A 24,157-nucleotide genomic window follows, 5' to 3' on the forward strand; every position below is an offset into this window, starting at 1 on the left:
TCAAGTTGTTGCAAATCTTTATAAAGCTTTTGCCTCTCATTTTGAATTGCCTAGGAAGAATTTTGATAAGTATCATGAACCTTTCAAAGACACTTGCATGGAAAATGAAATTGTTGTTAATGATTGCAGTAAACATGCTCAAACTTTTGAGAATGCTATTTCTTATAAGCATGTTAATTTTTGTGGAATGCATAGACCCTGTGGAATTAATCAAATCGAAGATGAATATTGTATCCACCATATGAATGAAAAAACTAGAAAGTGGTCTAGGGCTCTAGATGATCTTGGTAAAAACGTTTGTGCCCTCTATCCTTTTATTTGTGAACTTTGCCATAGAGCGGGTCATTTTAATTTTCAATGCTCCTCCAATGATAATTCGAACCCCATGAGTGCTGCAAATTTGTATTGTGATGATGAAATTACTCCTAATCAGCATGATGAACTTACTTTATTTTTGTGGTGTGAAGAGTTATCAAGAAAAATCTCTTTGTTACATATGAGTGATCTTGATATTGATGATGTCCTGCATGGGTGTTTTTCTTATTGCATTGATAATTGCCATACAAATACTTACATACAAAACATTTTAGAAGATGGCACCTTGCCAAAATATGATAGGACCGCTGTGTGTTTTGAACTTATTAATGAAAAGGAGGAATCCTCCCAAGTTTCTTCTATTGTTCCTGGAAATAAATCAGGTTATGTGGAGAAGCCTCCCTTCAAGCCTCTCCCTCCTGAAGAAGGGAACGAGAAGAAGGAAAAGAAGAAGAAGAAGGAAACGAAGAAGAAGAAGAAGAAGAAGAGGGGGAATAAAAAGAAAGAGGTAACGGCATATCCCCGCGTGTATGAGATAACGATAGGTAACCGCAAGTATGTTGCTCCTGATGATTATTATGATAATGAATCTGAGTACAATGATCTTCCTATGCCCTTTACCTACATTAGTGACCATGATTTTAAAGAGCACACTACTTTTGATATTGCAAATCTCTGGGAAACTAATTCTGAAAATGATAATGTTAATAATTGCCATAGTATCAGTACTATCCATGCTTCCTCCCATAATGATATAGAAAGCTCTAAGCTTGGGGATGAGGTGTTTGAAAATCCTTTTGCTACTGATCATTATATGTTTGATACATCTCCTTCTAGTAACAATGATGGTATGGTCACAGATGAACATACTGTGAAAGATAACTATTTTATTTCTTATGATGACACTGTGCCTCCAATCTTTGATGATTATTATAAAGAATGCTATGATATAGGTTATAACTATCCTTATGAAACTTGTCATAGTTATGATTGGATTGCCAAAAACCATTCCCTTAGTATGCAACTTGTTTACCATGTTCAAATTCTTGATAATGATCCTACTCCAATTACTATTAATGAGAAGAGTTTTTCTTATGCCAAAAATAATGATACTTTTATGCACATGAACCATGATAAGAATGTTTTAAGTGATGGATATATTGTGGATTTAATCAATGATGCTACTGAAAGTTATTATGAGAGAGGGAAACATGGTTATATGCATCTTAATAATATTAAGTTTCCCCTCTTTATGTTGAGAATTTTGAAGTTACTCGTGTTTTATCCTCTTATGCTTGTCACTTTGTTCTTCATGAATTCATTTGTGTACAAGATTCCTATGCATAGGAAGCATGCTAGGCTTAAATTTGTTTTGAATTTGCCTCTTGATGCTCTTTTTTTTTCTTCAAATACTATTTCTTGCAAGTACATCATTAAAATTGCTGAGCCCATCTTAATGGCTATAAAGAAAGAACTTCTTGGGAGATAACCCATGTGTTTATTTTGCTACAGTAACTTTGTTTTATATTTGTATCTTGGAAGTTGTTACTACTGTAGCAACCTCTCCTTATCTTTATTTTATTGCATTGTTGTGCCAAGTAAAGTCTTTGATAGCAAGGTTCATACTAGATTTGGATTACTGCGCAGAAACAGATTTCTGTCTGTCACGAATCTGGGCAGAAATCTCTGTAGGTAACTCAGAAAAATCTGCCAATTTACGTGCGTGATCCTCAGATATGTACGCAACTTTCATTCAATTTGAGCATTTTCATCTTAGCAAGTCTGGTGCCACTTTAAAATTCGTCTTTACGAACTGTTCTGTTTTGACAGATTCTGCCTTTTATTTCGCATTGCCTCTTTCGCTGTGTTGGATGGATTTCTTTGTTCCATTACCTTCTAGTAGCTTTGAGCAATGTCCAGAAGTGTTAAGAATGATTGTGTCACCTCTGAACATGTGAATTTTTGATTATGCACTAACCCTCTAATGAGTTTGTTTCGAGTTTGGTGTGGAGGAAGTTTTCAAGGGTCAAGAGAGGAGGATGATATATTATGATCAAGAAGAGTGAAGAGTCTAAGCTTGGGGATGCCCCCATGGTTCATCCCTGCATATTTTAAGAATACCCAAGCATCTAAGCTTGGGGATGCCCAAGGCATCCCCTTCTTCATCGACAACTTATCAGGTTTCTTCTCTTGAAACTATATTTTTATTCGGTCACATCTTATGTACTTTACTTGGAGCGTCTGTTTGTTTTTTGTTTTTGTTTGAATAAATTCATGCTTGTGTGGGAGAGAGACACGCTCCACTGTTGCATACGAACACATGTGTTCTTAGCTTTATCTTAATGTTCATGGCGGAGTTGAAAACCGCTTCGTTAATTGCTATATGGTTGGAAACAGAAAATGCTGCATGTGGTAATTGGTATAATGTCTTGAATAATTTGATACTTGGCAATTGTTGTGCTCATATAGATCATGTTTAAGCTCTTGCATCATGTACTTTGCACCTATTAATGAAGAACTACATAGAGCTTGTTAAAATTTGGTTTGCATGATTAGTTTCTCTGAGTCTAGATATTTTCTGGTTAAGGTGTTGAACAACAAGGAAGACGATGTAAAGTCTTATAATGTTTACAATATGTTCATATGTGAGTCTTGCTGCACCGTTTTATACTTGAGTTTGCTTCAAACAACCTTGCTAGCCTAGCCTTGTATTGAGAGGAATTCTTCTCGTGCATCCAAATCCTTGAGCCAAAAACTATGCCATTTGTGTCCACCATACCTACCTACTACATGGTATTTCTCTGCCATTCCAAGCAAATACTTCATGTGCTACCTTTAAACAATTCAAAAGCTATTATCTCTTATTTGTGTCAATGTTTTATAGCTCATGAGGAAGTATGTGGTGTTTTATCTTTCGATCTTGTCATTTACTTCGGACAGACTTTCACCAATGGACTAGTGGCATATCCGCTTATCCAATAACCTTGCAAAAAGAGCTGGCAATGGGGTGCCCAGCCCCGATTAATTAACTTGCATTAATAATTCTCTTCACATGTTTTGCTCTAATTCATCAGTAAGCAACTTAATTTTGCAAATAGACACTCCTCCATGGTATGTGATTGTTGGAAGGCACCCGAGGATTCGGTTAGCCATGGCTTGTGTAAGCAAAAGGTTGGGAGGAGTGTCATCCATAAAAAAAAACTAAACTAAAGTACATGTGTAAACAAAAGAGAAGAGGGATGATCTACCTTGCTGGTAGAGATAACGTCCTTCATGGGAGCCGCTCTTGAAAGTCTGGTTGATGAGGTAGTTAGAGTACCCGCTACCATTCGTTGACAACAACAAACACCTCTCAAAACTTTACTTTTACCGCCTGTGCTAGTTCCGCCCCAGCAAGACAGGTCGTTCTACATCTACCTGTCAGTAGCTGACATGTCCATCGCTTCGGTGGTGGTGCAACTCTACGATGGCGTTGAGAAAGTCGTTTTCTACCTCAGCAGAAGGATGCTGGACGCGGAGACAAGATATCCTGAGGTCGAGAAACTTTGCCTCTGCCTGTTCTTTACCTGCACCAAGCTTCATCACATCCTTTTGACGGCAGAGATCATCGTCATATGCAAATCAGACGTTGTCAAGCACATGTTGTCGGCCCCTGTTTTGAAAGGCCGACTTGGTAAGTGGATGTTTGCGTTGTTAGAATTCGATCTCCGGTATCAGCCTGCGAAAGCAGTCAAGGGACAAGCGCTGGCCGATCTTATCGCTGAACAGATCAGCACCAATATAGCAGCACTACCTATACGTGCATGGGCTATGTTCTTCGATGGATCGGTTTGTGACGATGGTTGTGGAATCGGCATTCTGCTCGTGTCGCCTCGGGGGGCAGAATACTCCTTCTCCATAAGATTATCTACCCCTTGCACCAACAACGTAGCAGAATATGAGGCAATACGTAAGGGAATGGAGTTGCTACTGGAAGCCGGAGCTGAAGCAGTAGAGCTTTTTGGAGACTCAAAGTTGGTGATTAACCAGCTCACGGAGGAGTATAAGTGCGAAAGTGAATCGCTTTTCCCATATTGGGTGGAATGCCGTGAGTTGATGACACAGTTTCGGTACATCAACTTTAATTGGGTCCCAAGATCCCAAAATACCGACGCCAACAATCTCGCACAAATGGCGTCAGGCTATATGGATATATCTGACGGATCAGAGGTTCAGGTACAATTCCTAGAACAGGATGATTGGAGAGCCGAAATCTTCAACTATTTAAAAGATTCGGCTCGGGGGGCACCTAAACGGATAAGGTACAAAGCCATGAAGTATGTCCTCATAGGAGACGATATGTTCTACAGGACGTTGGAAGGGTTACTACTTAAGTGCCTGGGGCCAACTGAGTCTAATCGGCTCTTACATGAGGTGCATGAAGGCACCTGTGGAACTCATCAATCGGCTCATAAGATGAAGTGGTTAATCAGGCGATCAGGGTTTTATTGGCCCACCATGCTTGAAGACTGCTTCAATTATTACAAGGGGTGCCAAGCGTGTCAGATGTTCGGGAAGATTCAGGTGGTACCAGCATCAGCGATGAACCCCATCATCAAGCCTTGGCCGTTTCGGGGGTGGGGCATGGATATGATCGGCAAAATCCATCCGGCGTCGAGCAAAAAACATGAATGGATTTTGGTTATCACAGATTACTTCACCAAGTGGGTGGAAGCCGTCCCTATGAAAAAGGTTAAATCAGAAGATGTGATCAAGTTTGTGAAAGAACACGTCATTCATAGGTTCGGGATTCCCCAAACTATCACGACCGATGGAGGTTCGGTCTTTATTTCTAAGGAATTTAGGAAGTTCTGCGATGACATGGGGATTAAACTGATCCGATCATCCCCGTACTACGCTCAAGCTAATGGGCAGGCTGAGGCGTCCAATCAGAGTCTGATCAAACTGATCAAGAGGAAAATTGACGAGAACCCTAGGGATTGGCATGAGAAGTTGTCAGAAGCATTATGGGCCTACCGCATGTCATGCCATGGAGCTATAAAGACTTCGCCATACCAGCTCGTCTATGGACAGGAAGCCGTATTGCCTTGGGAAATTACGGCTGGATCAAGACGTGTCACGTTTCAGAATGATTTGACAGCTGAAGAATATGCAGCTTTGATGAGCGACACCATTGAGGACACAACAGAACTTAGGCTTTGGTCGTTGGAGAAGATTAAGGAAAACAAAGCCAGGGTGGCTTGTGCTTACAATAAAAAGGTTAGGCCAAAGGAGTTCCAAGTTGGTGATCTAGTATGGGAAGCTGTGTTGCCATTAGGAACCAGGGACAAGGCATATGGCAAATGGTCTCCTAATTGGCACGGTCCGTACAAAGTTGTCCAGGCCTTGAAGGGTAATGCATACATGCTGGAAGAGTTGAGCGGTGAAAAGTTCCCGGTGGCTGTCAATGGTCAACACCTCAAGAAATATTTCCCAAGCATGTGGGACGATGGGCAGTAAGATGTGGGGGCCGATTTAAGAATCGGCCAAGAAAAAATCACAGCCGATGCGCAGACATCGACTTGAGAAAACGTATGGAGATAACAAGATGCAATTGCAGCCGATGCACGGGCATCGACTTGAGAAAACAGAGCCGATATACCGATATCGATTCTAGAGGAATAAGATCAGATTAACAAGTTAATGGAATCGGTTCAAGCCAGAAATCATGATATGAGAGACGAATCTCCTAATGGTTGCTGAGGGATTCAATTTGATGGTTTGGACGAGAATTAGGCCTGTTGAGGTGTTTAGGTAACAGCTTGGCCTCGGATAGCAATATGAGCCGATGTTCTGCTATCGGCTCCCTGTACGACAGCGCCATTCGATAATCGGCAAGGTTAACAAGGAAAAGAAATTAATTAAGGGATTTTTCTTCATTAATAGGGGGATTCCTTACAAGGAAAAAGCCGATTGCTCAAGGGAGAAGAGGGCAAAAGCCAGCTACTACTACTGGTCCCTAATCTAGGGGCCGTTGCTGCCCTCATCGTCGCTGCCTCCGGCGCAGCTGCTGAGAGGCTCCTCATCGGAGCTTCCGTAGCCTTCTGCGGGAGCCTCATCTTCTTCGTCGTCGTCCTCGCTGTCGTCATCCCACCAGGTGCGGAGGCGCTTCGCTGGTGGGTAGCCTTCAAGGGAGTCGTCGTCATCCTCGTCTTCCTCCGCCTCTTCCTCGGAAGAGGTGAAATCATCCCAGGAGAAGCGGTCGTCTTCGCTCTCCGTCTCCTCTTCCCCTTCGACGAGGAATTGAAGGTCGCCCTCACCGTCGGTCAGGGATTCGTCATCCTCAGACCAGATGGAGGAATCGTGTTCCTCCTTGTCCCACGTCGTCGGGGCGAGAATGTCGTGCGCCGCCAACGAGCCCCACTCTGGCGTCGGCTCGCGGGAGGGGGAGGAGTCATAAAAGACCGACGAGGAAGAGGAGGAAGAGGAAGACATGGCTATGGGAGATTGGGGGTTTTTTGGGTGCCGATGGCCAGAACAGAGCAGGATGATGGAGTGGCAAACTGCTCAGAGCGGTTAAATAAAGGGGCTATGGTGAAAAAATTCAATGCCACAGCAGTTTCCGAGGAGGCGGTGCCCAAAGACAACGGTCAAATCACGCGGAATAGTTGAGAAGACAGGGCATCATGATGAAGAATGCTGCGATGGTTCTGCTCTGCCATGACATGACCCGACGAAGAAAAAACGGAGTGATTTTGGAATTGATAATTCCAAAACCAGGGGGGCATGTGTTATCACCAGAATTTGACCAAGTCAGAGGTGGGCCACGATCAAGATGGGCTTGGAGATTATATACGGAGAAAATACGTAGATCGGCCTTATATGCAAAGTTGGGCTAGATTGCCCTTATATCTGTAATATAGTAGATCGTATCTTAGATAGAGTTTTACCCGTGCACGGTTAGGTGCACGCCTAAATTAGAAAGTCCGCTGGACTATAAATATGTATCTAGGGTTTATGGAAAAAACAACAACAAACGTTCAACCAAACAAATCAATCTCGGCGCATCGCCAACTCCTTCGTCTCGAGGGTTTCTATCGGTAAGCGACATGCTGCCTAGATCGCATCTTGCGATCTAGGCAGCACAAGCTCCACGTTGTTCATGCGTTGCTCGTACTGAAGCCTTGTTGATGGCGAGCAACGTAGTTATCATAGATATGTTAGGGTTAGCATAGTTCTTCGCGTAACATGCTATCGTAGTGCAACCCTTGCATGTCTAGCCGCCCTCACACCTATCTTAGGTGTGGGGGTGGCACCCCGCTTGATCGTTATTTAGTAGATCTGATCCGTTACGATTGCTCCTTGTTCTACAAGGATTAGTTTAATATCTGCAATAGTTAGGCCTTACAAAGGGGGGGAGGATCCAGCGGCACGTAGGGTGTCGTTCGCTAGTCCTAAACAGGATGTTCCGGGGATCAACTTCGTGTTGGTTTTTAGGCCTTGTTTAGGATCGGCTTACGATCACCGTGCGTGGCCGCGAGGCCCAACCTGGAGTAGGATGATCCGATTATGCGGTGAAAACCCTAAATCGTCGTAGATCTAATTAGCTTTATCTTGATCAAGCAGGACCACCATATATTCGTGCACCCCGTACGAATCATGGGTGGATCGGCTCCTTGAGCCGATTCACAGGATAACCTGAGAGCCGATCGAGGCTCGTATTTAATGTTTACGTGTATGCCATGCAGGAAACTAAGCGAGGCATCTCCATCACCTTCCTGACCAGGTATAGGTCAGGTGGCACGCCCTTGCATCAGCATCGGACGTGTGACCAGAAGGCTTTGCGGGCCGTCGCTCGGAGGGACCTCAGCCAGCCGCAGCTCTAGGTTGTTCCCGGCTCTACGGTGTTGCCCGTCGCTGCCCGTCGGTGGGTTTCTGACGACAACATGTTCTTCCTGTGAACTCGATCCGAGCAAAAGTTCTGTTTGATACCGGAGCAGCACTTTCCTTTGTCTCTCAAAAGTTTTCTCTATCTCATGGGTTGCCTTTGGTTCCTTTGCCCAATAAACTCATGGTGAACTCCCCGGGAGCGCAGATGACAGTTTCCAAGATAAGCCATGGGAATCAAATTCTCATCGGAAGTTGTATGTTTCTTGCTTCACTCGTAGCTCTCGGCAATTCAGACATTGATGTCATTCTCGGCATGGATTGGTTGAAGGCCAACAAAGCTGTAATTGATTGTGCCAAGCATTTAGTTTCCCTTCCTACTTCGACAGGCCACATAGTCTATTCACCTTCTGAGACACCTTCTGTTCAGCTCTTCGCTTTGAATCCTAGCTCTCTTCCGGAGCTTGAGTCTATACCGGTGGTTTGCGACTTTCCTGACGTCTTTCCTGAAGAACTTCCAGGTATGCCACCTGACAGGGCTGTTGAGTTCGTCATTGAACTAGAGCCTGGAACAGCTCCTATCTCAAAGAGGCCATACAAGATGGGTCCAAATGAGTTGGCTGAACTCAAGAAGCAGCTTGACGAGTTGCAAAAACTTGGTTTCATTCAGCCAAGCACTTCTCCATGGGGATGTCCTACCATCTTTGTGAAGAAAAGGGATAAAACTGATCGATTGGTGGTTGACTACCGCCCTCTCAATGAGAAAGCGATCAAGAATACATATCCTCTTCCTCGCATCAATGAGCTCTTTGATCAGCTTGCGGGTGCAACTGTGTTCTCTAAGACGGATTTGAGAAGTGGTTATCACCAAATCAAAATCCGCAAGGAGGATGTACCCAATACAGCCTTCAAAACTCGTTATGGCCTCTATGAATACACCGTCATGTCCTTTGGCCTCACTAATGCTCCTGCCACTTTCTCTCGGTTGATGAACTACATTTTCATGGAGTACCTCGACAAGTTTGTGGTAGTCTATCTCGATGATATCCTTGTCTACTCCAAGTCCAATGAGGAGCATGAAGAGCATCTTCGCCTCATTCTCCTGAAGCTGCGTGAACATCGCCTCTATGCCAAGTTCTCTAAATGTGAATTTTGGCTTCCTCAAGTAGTCTATCTTGGTCATGTCATTTCGGGAAAAGGCATTGCTGTCAATCCTGAAACCGTCAAGGCAATCGTTGAATGGCTTCCTCCGAAGAATGTCAAGCAAGTGAGAAGTTTCCTCGGTTTGGCAAGTTACTGCCGCCGCTTTGTTGAGAATTTCTCCAAGATCACCAAGCCTCTTACCGATCTCCTCAAGAAAGACAAGAAGTTCCTTTGGTCTCCTCAATGTCAAGAAAGCTTTGACCTCCTCAAGCAGAAGCTCACTTCCACACATGTCCTTGTTCTTCCAGATACTTCTAAACCTTTCCAGATATTCTGTGATGCCTCTCTTCATGGACTAGGTGTTGTCCTCATGCAAGAACGTCAAGTCGTGGCATATGCTTCTCGTCAGTTGAAAAAGCATGAACTCAACTATCCCACACATGATCTTGAGCTTGCAGCCGTGTTACATGCTTTAATAACATGGCGCCAATACTTGTTGGGCAACAAATGTGAGATCTTCACCGATCACAAGAGCCTCAAATACATCTTCACCCAACCCAACTTGAACCTTCGTCAAACGAGATGGATGGAAACCATCAAGGACTTTGATTTGTCTATCAACTACACTTCGGGCAAAGCTAATGTCATGGCTGACGCCCTTAGTCGCAAATCCTATTGCAATAACCTCATGATTCAAGAAATTCAACCTGCTCTTTATGAAGAATTCAGGAAATTGAATCTTGAGCTTGTTCCCCAAGGCTACCTTGCAAACTTGGTGATCACGCGAACTCTCGAAGATAAGATACAAACCAGACAATTAAGAGATGGTTGTATCAAAAACATCAAATAGAACACGCACAAGCCCAAGTACAAGTCTTTCTCTATCGACGACAAAGGAACTCTCTTCTTCCAAGGTCGAATCGTTGTTCCAAAGGATTCAAACCTGAGAAGCCTCATTCTCAAAGAAGCTCATGACACTCCTCTTTCTATCCATCCGGGCAGCACAAAGATGTACCTCGATAGCAAGTCTACCTATTGGTGGACTAGGATGCAAAGTGAAATTGCTCGCTATGTCTCAGAGCGTGATGTTTGTCGCCGTGTCAAAGCAGAACATCAGAGACCTGCCGGTGTCCTCCAACCCTTGAAGATTCCTGAGTGGAAATGGGATAAGATTGAGATGGACTTTGTAACTGGTTTTCCAAAGTCTCGCAAAGGCAATGATGCTATCTTCGTGGTGATCGACCGTCTTTCCAAGGTTGCTCACTTCCTCCCTGTCAAAGAGACAATATCTGCTAGTCAGTTGGCTGAGCTCTACACTTCAAAGATTGTTTCTCTTCATGGTGTTCCCTTGGAAATAAGCTCTGATCGTGGAAGTATCTTCACTTCCAGGTTTTGGGCTAGCTTTCAGAAAGCTATGGGAACTAATCTGCTCTTCAGCACAGCTTACCATCCGCAAACGAGTGGGCAAGTCGAAAGACTCAATCAGATTCTCGAGGACATGCTCTGTGCCTGTTGATACGTCTCAAACGTATCTATAATTTCTTATGTTCCATGCTACTTTATTGATGATACTCACATGTTTTATACACACTTTATGTCATTATTATGCATTTTCCGGCGCTAACCTATTGACAAGATGCCGAAGAGTCAGTTGTTGTTTTCTGCTGTTTTTGGTTTCAGAAATCCTACAAAGGAAATATTCTCGGAATTGGACGAAATCAACTCCCAAGGTCTTATTTTTCCACGAAGTTTCCAGAAGACCGAAAGGATTACGAAGTGGGGTGACGAGGCGCCGCCACACCAGGGCCGCGCGGCTAGGGCTGGGCCCACGCCGCCCTGGCGTGTGGGCCCCTCGCGTCGCCCCTGAACCTACCCTTCTGCCTACTTAAAGCCTTCGTCGCGAAAACCCCATGATACGTCTCCGACGTATCGATAATTTCTTATGTTCCATGCCACATTATTGATGTTATCTACATGTTTTATGCACACTTTATGTCATATTCGTGCATTTTCTGGAACTAACCTATTAACAAGATGCCGAAGTGCCAGTTGTTGTTTTCTGCTGTTTTTGGTTTCAGAAATCCTAGTAAGGAAATATTCTCGGAATTGGACGAAATCAAAGCCCAGGGGCCTATTTTCTCACGAAGCTTCCAGAAGTCCGAAGGAGAGACGAAGAGGGGCCACGGAGGGGCCACACCATAGGGCGGCGCGGCCCCCCCCTTGGCCACGCGGCCCTGTGGTGTGGGGCCCCCGTGCCGCCTCTTGACCTGCCCTTCCGCCTATAAAAAGTCTCCGTGACGAAACCCCCAGTACCGAGAGCCACGATACGGAAAACCTTCCAGAGACGCCGCCGCCGCCGATCCCATCTCGGGGGATCCAGGAGATCGCCTCCGGCACCCTGCCGGAGAGGGGAATCATCTCCCGGAGGACTCTACGCCGCCATGGTCGCCTCCGGTGTGATGTGTGAGTAGTCTACCCCTGGACTATGGGTCCATAGCAGTAGCTAGATGGTTGTCTTCTCCCCATTGTGCTATCATTGTCGGATCTTGTGAGCTGCCTAACATGATCAAGATCATCTATCTGTAATTCTATATGTTGCGTTTGTTGGGATCCGATGAATAGAGAATACTTGTTATGTTGATTATCAAAGTTATGCTATGTGTTGTTTATGATCTTGCATGCTCTCCGTTACTAGTAGATGCTCTGGCCAAGTAGATGCTTGTAACTCCAAGAGGGAGTACTTATGCTCGATAGTGGGTTCATGCCTGCATTGACACACAGGACGATGTGAGAAAGTTCTAAGGTTGTGTTGTGCTGTTGCCACTAGGGATAAAACATTGATGCTATGTCTAAGGATGTAGTTGTTGATTACATTACGCACCATACTTAATGCAATTGTCTGTTGCTTTGCAACTTAATACTGGAAGGGGTTCGGATGATAACCTGAAGGTGGACTTTTTAGGCATAGATGCAGTTGGATGACGGTCTATGTACTTTGTCGTAATGCCCAATTAAATCTCACTATACTCATCATGATATGTATGTGCATGGTCATGCTCTCTTTATTTGTCAATTGCCCAACTCGAATTTGTTCACTCAACATGCTGTTCGTCTTATGGGAGAGACACCTCTAGTGAACTGTGGACCCCGGTCCAATTCTCTTTCTTGAAATACAATCTACTTGCAATACTTGTTCTACTGTTTTCTGCAAACAATCATCTTCCACACAATACGGTTAACTCTTTGTTACAGCAAGCCGGTGAGATTGACAACCTCACTGTTTCGTTGGGGCAAAGTACTTTGGTTGTGTTGTGCAGGTTCCACGTTGGCGCCGGAATCACTGGTGTTGCGCCGCACTACATCTCGCCGCCATCAACCTTCAACGTGCTTCTTGACTCCTACTGGTCCGATTAAACCTTGGTTTCTTACTGAGGGAAACTTGCCGCTGTGCGCATCACACCTTCCTCTTGGGGTTCCCAACGGACGTGCCAACCACACGCATCAAGCAAATTTCTGGCGCCGTTGCCGGGGAGATCAAGACACGCTGCAAGGGGAGTCTCCACTTCTCAATCTCTTTACTTTGTTTTTGTCTTGCTTAGTTTTATTTACTACTTTGTTTGCTGCACTAAATCAAAATACAAAAAAAATTAGTTGCTAGTTTTACTTTATTTGCTATCTTGTTTGCTATATCAAAAACACAAAAAAATTAGTTTACTTGCATTTACTTTATTCATCATGTTTCCTTTTAATTTTACCACAAAAAACATACCGGTAGGACGTGGGTCTATAGTTGGGAGAAATAATATAGAAGAATTTTTCAATCATGTTAGTACTATTGAAAATTTTGAAGATAGACACTTGGTAGACCTTGCGCCTACTTATGAAATTGCTGCTGCGCATTTAGTTCGCCTGTTGGAAACTAAATTTGTTAATCTTAATCCTATAATCCAACACATGTTTTTCACACTTGGTGATATGGAAGAGGGGGAAAAGAAAGATTTTGTATTAGAAACCCTTCTTAGAGAATTTGGTGGTCTAGCAAGAGAAGCTAGAAAGGTGTTTGCTAAATTTAATATGCTTGGTTCTCCTACTAATTTTGTTAGTCTCCTTGAAAGGATGGATATGGATAGAATAAGATACACTAATAATATTGATGATGGAGGGGAGATCAAAGCACCAATACCATGTAAGCTCTTAGCTATGAATGATGCATTAGAAAATAACTATGCTTGGCTAGTTCCTGAAAATTTGTTTGATGAGAGTAGCACGCCTAAGACTAATGAAAAGGGAGAAGCTGAAACTTATGTATCCAATATACTATGCCTGGTTGAGAAAACTCCACACCCCGCTGAGAATGCATCACCCTTCGATAATACTTGATACACACTTTCTGCGCCTAGCTGAAAGGCGTTAAAGAAAAGCGCTTATGGGAGACAACCCATGTTTTTACCTACAGTACTTTGTTTTTATTTTGTGTCTTGGAAGTTGTTTACTACTGTAGCAACCTCTCCTTATCTTAGTTTTGTGTTTTGTTGTGCCAAGTTAAGCCGTTGATAGAAAAGTAAGTACTAGATTTGGATTACTGCACAGTTCCAGATTTCTTTGCTGTCACGAATCTGAGTCCACCTCCCTGTAGGTAGCTCAGAAAATTAAGCCAATTTACGTGCATGATCCTCAGATATGTACGCAACTTTCATTCAATTTGAGCATTTTCATTTGAGCAAGTCTGGTGCCATTTTAAAATTCGTCAATACGAACTGTTCTGTTTTGACAGATTCTGCCTTTTATTTCGCATTGCCTCTTTCGCTATGTTGGATGAATTTCTTTGATCCATTAATGTCCAGTAGCATTATGCAATGTCCAGAAGTGTTAAGAATGATTGTGTCACCTCTGAATATGTCAATTTATATTGTGCACTAACCCTCTAATGAGTTGTTTCGAGTTTGGTGTGGAGGAAGTTTTCAAGGATCAAGAGAGGAGTATGATGCAACATGATCAAGGAGAGTGAAAGCTCTAAGCTTGGGGATGCACCCGGTGGTTCACCCCTGCATATTCTAAGAAGACTCAAGCGTCTAAGCTTGGGGATGCCCAAGGCATCCCCTTCTTCATCGACAACATTATCAGGTTCCTCCCCTGAAACTATATTTTTATTCCATCACATCTTATGTGCTTTTTTTTTTCTTGGAGCGTCGGTTTGTTTTTGTTTTTTGTTTTGTTTGAATAAAATGGATCCTAGCATTCACTTTATGGGAGAGGGACACGCTCCGCTGTAGCATATGGACAAGTATGTCCTTGGTTTCTACTCATAGTATTCATGGCGAAGTTTCTCCTTCGTTAAATTGTTATATGGTTGGAATTGGAAAATGATACATGTAGTAACTGCTATAAATGTCTTGGGTAATGTGATACTTGGCAATTGTTGTGCTCATGATTAAGCTCTTGCATCATATGCTTTGCACCCATTAATGAAGAAATACATAGAGCATGCTAAAATTTGGTTTGCATATTTGGTTTCTCTAAGGTCTAGATAATTTCTAGTTTTGAGTTTGAACAACAAGGAAGACGGTGTAGAGTCTTATAATGTTTTCAATATGTCTTTTATGTGAGTTTTGCTGCACCGGTTCATCCTTGTGTTTGTTTCAAATAAGCCTTGCTAGCCTAAACCTTGTATCGAGAGGGAATACTTCTCATGCATCCAAAATACTTGAGCCAACCACTATGCCATTTGTGTCCACCATACCTACCTATACTACATGGTATTTTTCCGCCATTCCAAAGTAAATTGCTTGAGTGCTACCTTTAAAATTCCATCATTCACCTTTGCAATATATAGCTCATGGGACAAATAGCTTAAAAACTATTGTGGTATTGAATATGTAATTATGCACTTTATCTCTTATTAAGTTGCTTGTTGTGCGATAACCATGTTCACTGGGGACGCCATCAACTTTTCATTGTTGAATTTCATGTGAGTTGCTATGCATGTCCGTCTTGTCTGAAGTAAGAGAGATCTACCACCATATGGTTAAGCATGCATATGTTAGAGAAGAACATTGGGCCGCTAACTAAAGCCATGCTCCATGGTGGAAGTTTCAGTTTTGGACAACAATCCTCAAATCTCAAATGAGAAAATTATTAATTGTTGTTACATGCTTATGCATAAAAGAGGAGTCCATTATCTGTTGTCTATGTTGTCCCGGTATGGATGTCTAAGTTGAAGAATAATCAATAGCGAGAAATCCAATGCGAGCTTTCTCCTTAGACCTTTGTACAGGCGGCATAGAGGTACCCCTTTGTGACACTTGGTAAAAACAATGCATTGTGATGATCCGGTAGTCCAAGCTAATTAGGACAAGGTGCGGGCACTATTAGTACACTATGCATGAGGCTTGCAACTTATAAGATATAATTTACATGATGCATATGCTTTATTACTACCGTTGACAAAATTGTTTCATCTTTTCAAAATCAAAGCTCTAGCACAAATATAGCAATCGATGCTTTTCCTCTATGGAGGACTATTCTTTTACTTTCAATGTTGAGTCAGTTCACCTATCTCTCTCCACCTCAAGAAGCAAACACTTGTGTGAACTGTGCATTGATTCCTACATACTTGCTTATTGCACTTATTATATTACTCTATGTTGACAATATCCATGAGATGTACATGTTACAAGTTGAAAGCAACCGCTGAAACTTAATCTTCTTTTGTGTTGCTTCAATGCCTTTACTTTGAATTATTGCTTTATGAGTTAACTCTTATGCAAGACTTATTGATGCTTGTCTTGAAGTGCTATTCATGAAAAGTCTTTGCTATATGATTCACTTGTTTACTCATGTCATATACATTGTTTCGATCGCTGCATTCACTACATATGCTTTACAAATAGTATGATCAAGATTATGATGGCATGTCACTCCAGAAATTATCTGTGTTATCGTTTTACCTGCTCGGGACGAGCAGAACTAAGCTTCGGGATGCTGATACGTCTCCGACGTATCGATAATTTCTTATGTTCCATGCCACATTATTGATGTTATCTACATGTTTTATGCACACTTTATGTCATATTCGTGCATTTTCTGGAACTAACCTATTAACAAGATGCCGAAGTGCCGATTCTTTGTTTTCTCGCTGTTTTTGGTTTCAGAAATCCTAGTAAGGAAATATTCTCGGAATTGGACGAAATCAAAGCCCAGGGGCCTATTTTCTCACGAAGCTTCCAGAAGTCCGAAGGAGAGACGAAGAGGGGCCACGGAGGGGCCACACCATAGGGCGGCGCGGCCCCCCCCTTGGCCGCGCGGCCCTGTGGTGTGGGGCCCCCGTGCCACCTCTTGACCTGCCCTTTGATGGCGTGTATTTCACACGTTCGTTGGGCAACCCCAAGAGGAAGGTATGATGCGCACAGCAGCAAGTTTTCCCTCAGAAAGAAACCAAGGTTTATCGAACCAGGAGGAGCCAAGAAGCACGTTGAAGGTTGATGGCGGCGAGATGTAGTGCGGCGCAACACCAGGGATTCCGGCGCCAACGTGGAACCTGCACAACACAACCAAGATACTTTGCCCCAACGAAACAGTGAGGTTGTCAATCTCACCGGCTTGCTGTAACAAAGAGTTAACCGTATTGTGTGGAAGAGGAATGTTGGCACAAAACAGGAGCACAAGTATTGCAGTAGATTGTATTTCAGTAAAGAGAATTGGACCGGGGTCCACAGTTCACTAGAGGTGTCTCTCCCATAAGACGAACAGCATGTTGGGTGAACAAATTACAGTTGGGCAATTGACAAATAAAGAGAGCATGACAATGCACATACATATCATGATGAGTATAGTGAGATTTAATTGGGCATTACGACAAAGTACATAGACCGCCATCCAACTGCATCTATGCCTAAAAAGTCCACCTTCAGGTTATCATCCGAACCCCCTCCAGTATTAAGTTGCAAGCAACAGACAATTGCATTAAGTATGGTGCGTAATGTAATCAACAACTACATCCTTAGACATAGCATCAATGTTTTATCCCTAGTGGCAACAGCACAACACAACCTTAGAACTTTCTCACACATCCTTGTCCCAGGTGTCAATGCAGGCATGAACCCACTATCGAGCATAAGTACTCCCTCTTGGAGTTACAAGCATCTACTTGGCCAGAGCATCTACTAGTAACGGAGAGCATGCAAGATCATAAACAACACATAAGCATAACTTTGATAATCAACATAACAAGTATTCTCTATTCATCGGATCCCAACAAACGCAACATATAGAATTACAGATAGATGATCTTGATCATGTTAGGCAGCTCACAAGATCCGACAATGATAGCACAATGGGGAGAAGACAACCATCTAACTACTGCTATGGACCCATAGTCCAGGGGTAGACTACTCACACATCACACCGGAGGCGACCATGGCGGCGTAGAGTCCTCCGGGAGATGATTCCCCTCTCCGGCAGGGTGCCGGAGGCGATCTCCTGGATCCCCCGAGATGGGATCGGCGGCGGCGGCGTCTCCGGAAGGTTTTCCGTATCGTGGTTCTCGTTACTGGGTTTTTCGACACGGAGGCTTTTTGTAGGCGGAAGGGCTGAGTCGGGAGCCAGAGGGGGGGGCCACACCATCGGGCGGCGCGGGCCCCCCCGGGGCCGCGCCGCCACGTGGTGTCGCCACCTCGTGGCCCCACTTCGTGTGTTCTTCGGTCTTCTGGAAGCTCCGTGGAAAAATAGGCCCCTGGGCTTTGATTTCGTCCAATTCCGAGAATATTTCCTTACTAGGATTTCTGAAACCAAAAACAGCAGAAACAAAGAATCGGCACTTCGGCATCTTGTTAATAGGTTAGTTCCAGAAAATGCACGAATATGACATAAAGTGTGCATAAAACATGTAGATAACATCAATAATGTGGCATAGAACATAAGAAATTATCGATACGTCGGAGACGTATCAGCATCCCCAAGCTTAGTTCTGCTCGTCCCGAGCAGGTAAAACGATAACACAGATAATTTCTGGAGTGACATGCCATCATAATCTTGATCATACTATTTGTAAAGCATATGTAGTGAATGCAGCGATCAAAACAATGTGTATGACATGAGTAAACAAGTGAATCATATAGCAAAGACTTTTCATGAATAGCACTTCAAGACAAGCATCAATAAGTCTTGCATAAAAGTTAACTCATAAAGCAATAATTCAAAGTAAAGGTATTGAAGCAACACAAACGAAGATTAAGTTTCAGCGGTTGCTTTCAACTTGTAACATGTATATCTCATGGATATTGTCAACATAGAGTAATATAATAAGTGCAATAAGCAAGTATGTAGGAATCAATGCACAGTTCACACAAGTGTTTGCTTCTTGAGGTGGAGAGAAATAGGTGAACTGACTCAACATTGAAAGTAAAAGAATGGTCCTCATAGAGGAAAAGCATCGATTGCTATATTTGTGCTAGAGCTTTGATTTTGAAAACATGAAACAATTTTGTCAACGGTAGTAATAAAGCGTATGCATCATGTAAATTATATCTTATAAGTTGCAAGCCTCATGCATAGTGTACTAATAGTGCCCGCACCTTGTCCTAATTAGCTTGGACTACCTGGATTATCACCGCAATACATATGCTTTAACCAAGTATCACAAAGGGGTACCTCTATGCCGCTCGTACAAAGGTCTAAGGAGAAAGCTCGCATTTGGATTTCTCGCTTTTGATTATTCTCAACTTAGACATCCATACCGGGACAACATAGACAACAGATAATGGACTCCTCTTTTAATGCTTAAAGCATTCAACAACAATTAATTCTTTTCTCATTAGAGATTTGAGGATGTTTGTCCAAAACTGAAACTTCCACCATGGAACATGGCTTCGGTTAGCGGCCCAATGTTCTTCTCTCACAATATGCATGCTCAAACCATTCAACTCAGAGTAGATCGCCCTTACTTCAGTACAAGACGAACATGCATAGCAACTCACATGAAATTCAACAATGAGTTGATGGCGTTCCCCAGTAAACATGGTTATCGCACAACAAGCAACTTAATAAGAGATAAAGTGCATAATTACATATTCAATACCACAATAGTTTTTAAGCTATTTGTCCCATGAGCTATATATTGCAAAGGTGAATGATGGAATTTTAAAGGTAGCACTCAAGCAATTTACTTTGGAATGGCGGAAAATACCATGTAGCATAGGTAGGTATGGTGGACACAAATGGCATAGTGGTTGGCTCAAGTATTTTGGATGCATGAGAAGTATTCCCTCTCGATACAAGGTTTAGGCTAGCAAGGCTTATTTGAAACAAACACAAGGATGAACCGGTGCAGCAAAACTCACATAAAAGACATATTGAAAACATTATAAGACTCTACACCGTCTTCCTTGTTGTTCAAACTCAATACTAGAAATTATCTAGACCTTAGAGAAACCAAATATGCAAACCAAATTTTAGCATGCTCTATGTATTTCTTCATTAATGGGTGCAAAGCATATGATGCAAGAGCTTAAACATGAGCACAACAATTGCCAAGTATCACATTACCCAAAACATTTATAGCAATTACTACATGTATCATTTTCCAATTCCAACCATATAACAATTTAACGAAGGAGAAACTTCGCCATGAATACTATGAGTAGAAACCAAGGACATACTTGTCCATATGCTACAGCGGAGCGTGTCTCTCTCCCATAAAGTGAATGCTAGGATCCATTTTATTCAAACAAAACAAAAACAAAACCAAACCGACGCTCCAAGAAAAAGCACATAAGATGTGATGGAATAAAAATATAGTTTCAGGGGAGGAACCTGATAATTTGTCGATGAAGAAGGGGATGCCTTGGGCATCCCCAAGCTTAGACGCTTGAGTCTTCTTGATATATGCAGGGGTGAACCACTGGGTGCATCCCCAAGCTTAGAGCTTTCACTCTCCTTGATCATGTTGCATCATACTCCTCTCTTGATCCTTGAAAACTTCCTCCACACCAAACTCGAAACAACTCATTAGAGGGTTAGTGCACATTATAAATTGACATATTCAGAGGTGACACAATCATTCTTAACACTTCTGGACATTGCATAATGCTACTGGACATTAGTGGATCAAAGAAATTCATCCAACATAGCGAAAGAGGCAATGCGAAATAAAAGGCAGAATCTGTCAAAACAGAACAGTTCGTATTGACGAATTTTAAAATGGCACCAGACTTGCTCAAATGAAAATGCTCAAATTGAATGAAAGTTGCGTACATATCTGAGGATCACACACGTAAATTGGCTTAATTTTCTGAGCTACCTACAGGGAGGTGGACTCAGATTCGTGACAGCAAAGAAACCTGGAACTGTGCAGTAATCCAAATCTAGTACTTACTTTTCTATCAACGGCTTAACTTGGCACAACAAAACACAAAACTAAGATAAGGAGAGGTTGCTACAGTAGTAAACAACTTCCAAGACACAAAATAAAAACTAAGTACTGTAGCAAAATAACACATGGGTTATCTCCCAAGAAGTTCTTTCTTTATAGCCATTAAGATGGGCTCTGCAGTTTTAATGATGCACTTGCAAGAAATAGTATTTGAAGCAAAAGAGAGCATCAAGAAGCAAATCCAAAACATATTTAAGTCTAACATGCTTCATATGCATAGGAATCTTGTAAATAAACAAGTTCATGAGGAGCAAAGTAACAAGCATAGGAAGATAAAACAAGTGTAGCTTCAAAAATTTCAGCATATAGAGAGGTGTTTTAGTAACATGAAAATTTCCACAACCATATTTTCCTCTCTCATAATAACTTTCAGTAGTAACATGAGCAAACTCAACAATATAACTATCACATAAAGCATTCTTATCATGAGTCTCATGCATAAAATTATTACTCTCCACATAGGCATAATCAATTTTATTAGTTGTAGTGGGAGCAAATTCAACAAAGTGGCTATCATCATATATAGGAGGCATATTGTAATCATAAAAGAAAATTTTCTCCTCAATGCTTGCGGGACTAAAAAGATCATGCTCATCAAAGCCAGCTTCCCCAAGCTTAGAATTTTCCATAGCATTAGCAACAATGGTGTTCAAAGCATTCATAGTAATAACATTCCCATTAGCATGCATATAAAGTTCCATGGGTTTTTTAATTCTCTCTTCAAACACATCATGTCCTAATTCAAGATAAAGTTCATAAAGATCTCTCATATTTTTGTTGTTTTCCATTATGCTTAACTAGTGAAATAAAAACATGCATGATATTAAGTAAAGTAAAACAAGTAACTAATTTTTTTGTGTTTTTAATATGGAGAACAAGATAGCAAGTAAAGTAAAACTAGCAACTAATTTTTTGTGTTTTGATTTAGTGCAGCAAACAAAGTAGTAAATAAAACTAAGCAAGACAAAAACAAAGTAAAGAGATTGAGAAGTGGAGACTCCCCTTGCAGCGTGTCTTGATCTCCCCGGCAACGGCGCCAGAAAAAGAGCTGTTGACGTGGGAGTTGAAAATCTTTGTGGTGTAACTTTTCTTCGTTCCCCGGCAACGGCGCCAGAAAAAGAGCTTGATGGCGTGTATTTCACACGTTCGTTGGGCAACCCCAAGAGGAAGGTATGATGCGCACAGCAGCAAGTTTTCCCTCAGAAAGAAACCAAGGTTTATCGAACCAGGAGGAGCCAAGAAGCACGTTGAAGGTTGATGGCGGCGAGATGTAGTGCGGCGCAACACCAGGGATTCCGGCGCCAACGTGGAACCTGCACAACACAACCAAGATACTTTGCCCCAACGAAACAGTGAGGTTGTCAATCTCACCGGCTTGCTGTAACAAAGAGTTAACCGTATTGTGTGGAAGATGATTGTTTGCAGAAAACAGTAGAACAAGTATTGCAGTAGATTGTATTTCAGTAAAGAGAATTGGACCGGGGTCCACAGTTCACTAGAGGTGTCTCTCCCATAAGACGAACAGCATGTTGGGTGAACAAATTACAGTTGGGCAATTGACAAATAAAGAGAGCATGACAATGCACATACATATCATGATGAGTATAGTGAGATTTAATTGGGCATTACGACAAAGTACATAGACCGCCATCCAACTGCATCTATGCCTAAAAAGTCCACCTTCAGGTTATCATCCGAACCCCCTCCAGTATTAAGTTGCAAGCAACAGACAATTGCATTAAGTATGGTGCGTAATGTAATCAACAACTACATCCTTAGACATAGCATCAATGTTTTATCCCTAGTGGCAACAGCACAACACAACCTTAGAACTTTCTCACATCGTCCCAGGTGTCAATGCAGGCATGAACCCACTATCGAGCATAAGTACTCCCTCTTGGAGTTACAAGCATCTACTTGGCCAGAGCATCTACTAGTAACGGAGAGCATGCAAGATCAAAACAACACATAAGCATAACTTTGATAATCAACATAACAAGTATTCTCTATTCATCGGATCCCAACAAACGCAACATATAGAATTACAGATAGATGATCTTGATCATGTTAGGCAGCTCACAAGATCCGACAATGATAGCACAATGGGGAGAAGACAACCATCTAGCTACTGCTATGGACCCATAGTCCAGGGGTAGACTACTCACACATCACACCGGAAGCGACCATGGTGGCGTAGAGTCCTCCGGGAGATGATTCCCCTCTCCGGCAGGGTGCCGGAGGCGATCTCCTGGATCCCCCGAGATGGGATCGGCGGCGGCGGCGTCTCTGGAAGGTTTTCCGTATCGTGGTTCTCGGTACTGGGGTTTTCGTCACGGAGGCTATTTGTAGGCGGAAGGGCAGAGTCGGGAGCCAGACGAGGGGGCCACACCATAGGGCGGCGCGGGCCCCCCCTGGGCCGCGCCGCCACGTGGTGTCGCCACCTCGTGGCCCCACTTCGTGTGTTCTTCGGTCTTCTGGAAGCTCCGTGGAAAAATAGGCCCCTGGGCTTTGATTTCGTCCAATTCCGAGAATATTTCCTTACTAGGATTTCTGAAACCAAAAACAGCAGAAAACAGCAACTGGCACTTCGGCATCTTGTTAATAGGTTAGTTCCAGAAAATGCACGAATATGACATAAAGTGTGCATAAAACATGTAGATAACATCAATAATGTGGCATAGAACATAAGAAATTATCGATACGTCGGAGACGTATCACCCTTCCGCCTATAAAAAGTCTCCGTGACGAAACCCCCAGTACCGAGAGCCACGATACGGAAAACCTTCCAGAGACGCCGCCGCCGCCGATCCCATCTCGGGGGATCCAGGAGATCGCCTCCGGCACCCTGCCGGAGAGGGGAATCATCTCCCGGAGGACTCTACGCCGCCATGGTCGCCTCCGGTGTGATGTGTGAGTAGTCTACCCCTGGACTATGGGTCCATAGCAGTAGCTAGATGGTTGTCTTCTCCCCATTGTGCTATCATTGTCGGATCTTGTGAGCTGCCTAACATGATCAAGATCATCTATCTGTAATTCTATATGTTGCGTTTGTTGGGATCCGATGAATAGAGAATACTTGTTATGTTGATTATCAAAGTTATGCTATGTGTTGTTTATGATCTTGCATGCTCTCCGTTACTAGTAGATGCTCTGGCCAAGTAGATGCTTGTAACTCCAAGAGGGAGTACTTATGCTCGATAGTGGGTTCATGCCTGCATTGACACCTGGGATAGTGACAGAAAGTTCTAAGGTTGTGTTGTGCTGTTGCCACTAGGGATAAAACATTGATGCTATGTCTAAGGATGTAGTTGTTGATTACATTACGCACCATACTTAATGCAATTGTCTGTTGCTTTGCAACTTAATACTGGAAGGGGTTCGGATGATAACCTGAAGGTGGACTTT

Source organism: Lolium perenne, chromosome 1 (genome assembly GCF_019359855.2).
Source record: "Lolium perenne isolate Kyuss_39 chromosome 1, Kyuss_2.0, whole genome shotgun sequence".
Lineage (NCBI taxonomy): Eukaryota > Viridiplantae > Streptophyta > Magnoliopsida > Poales > Poaceae > Lolium > Lolium perenne.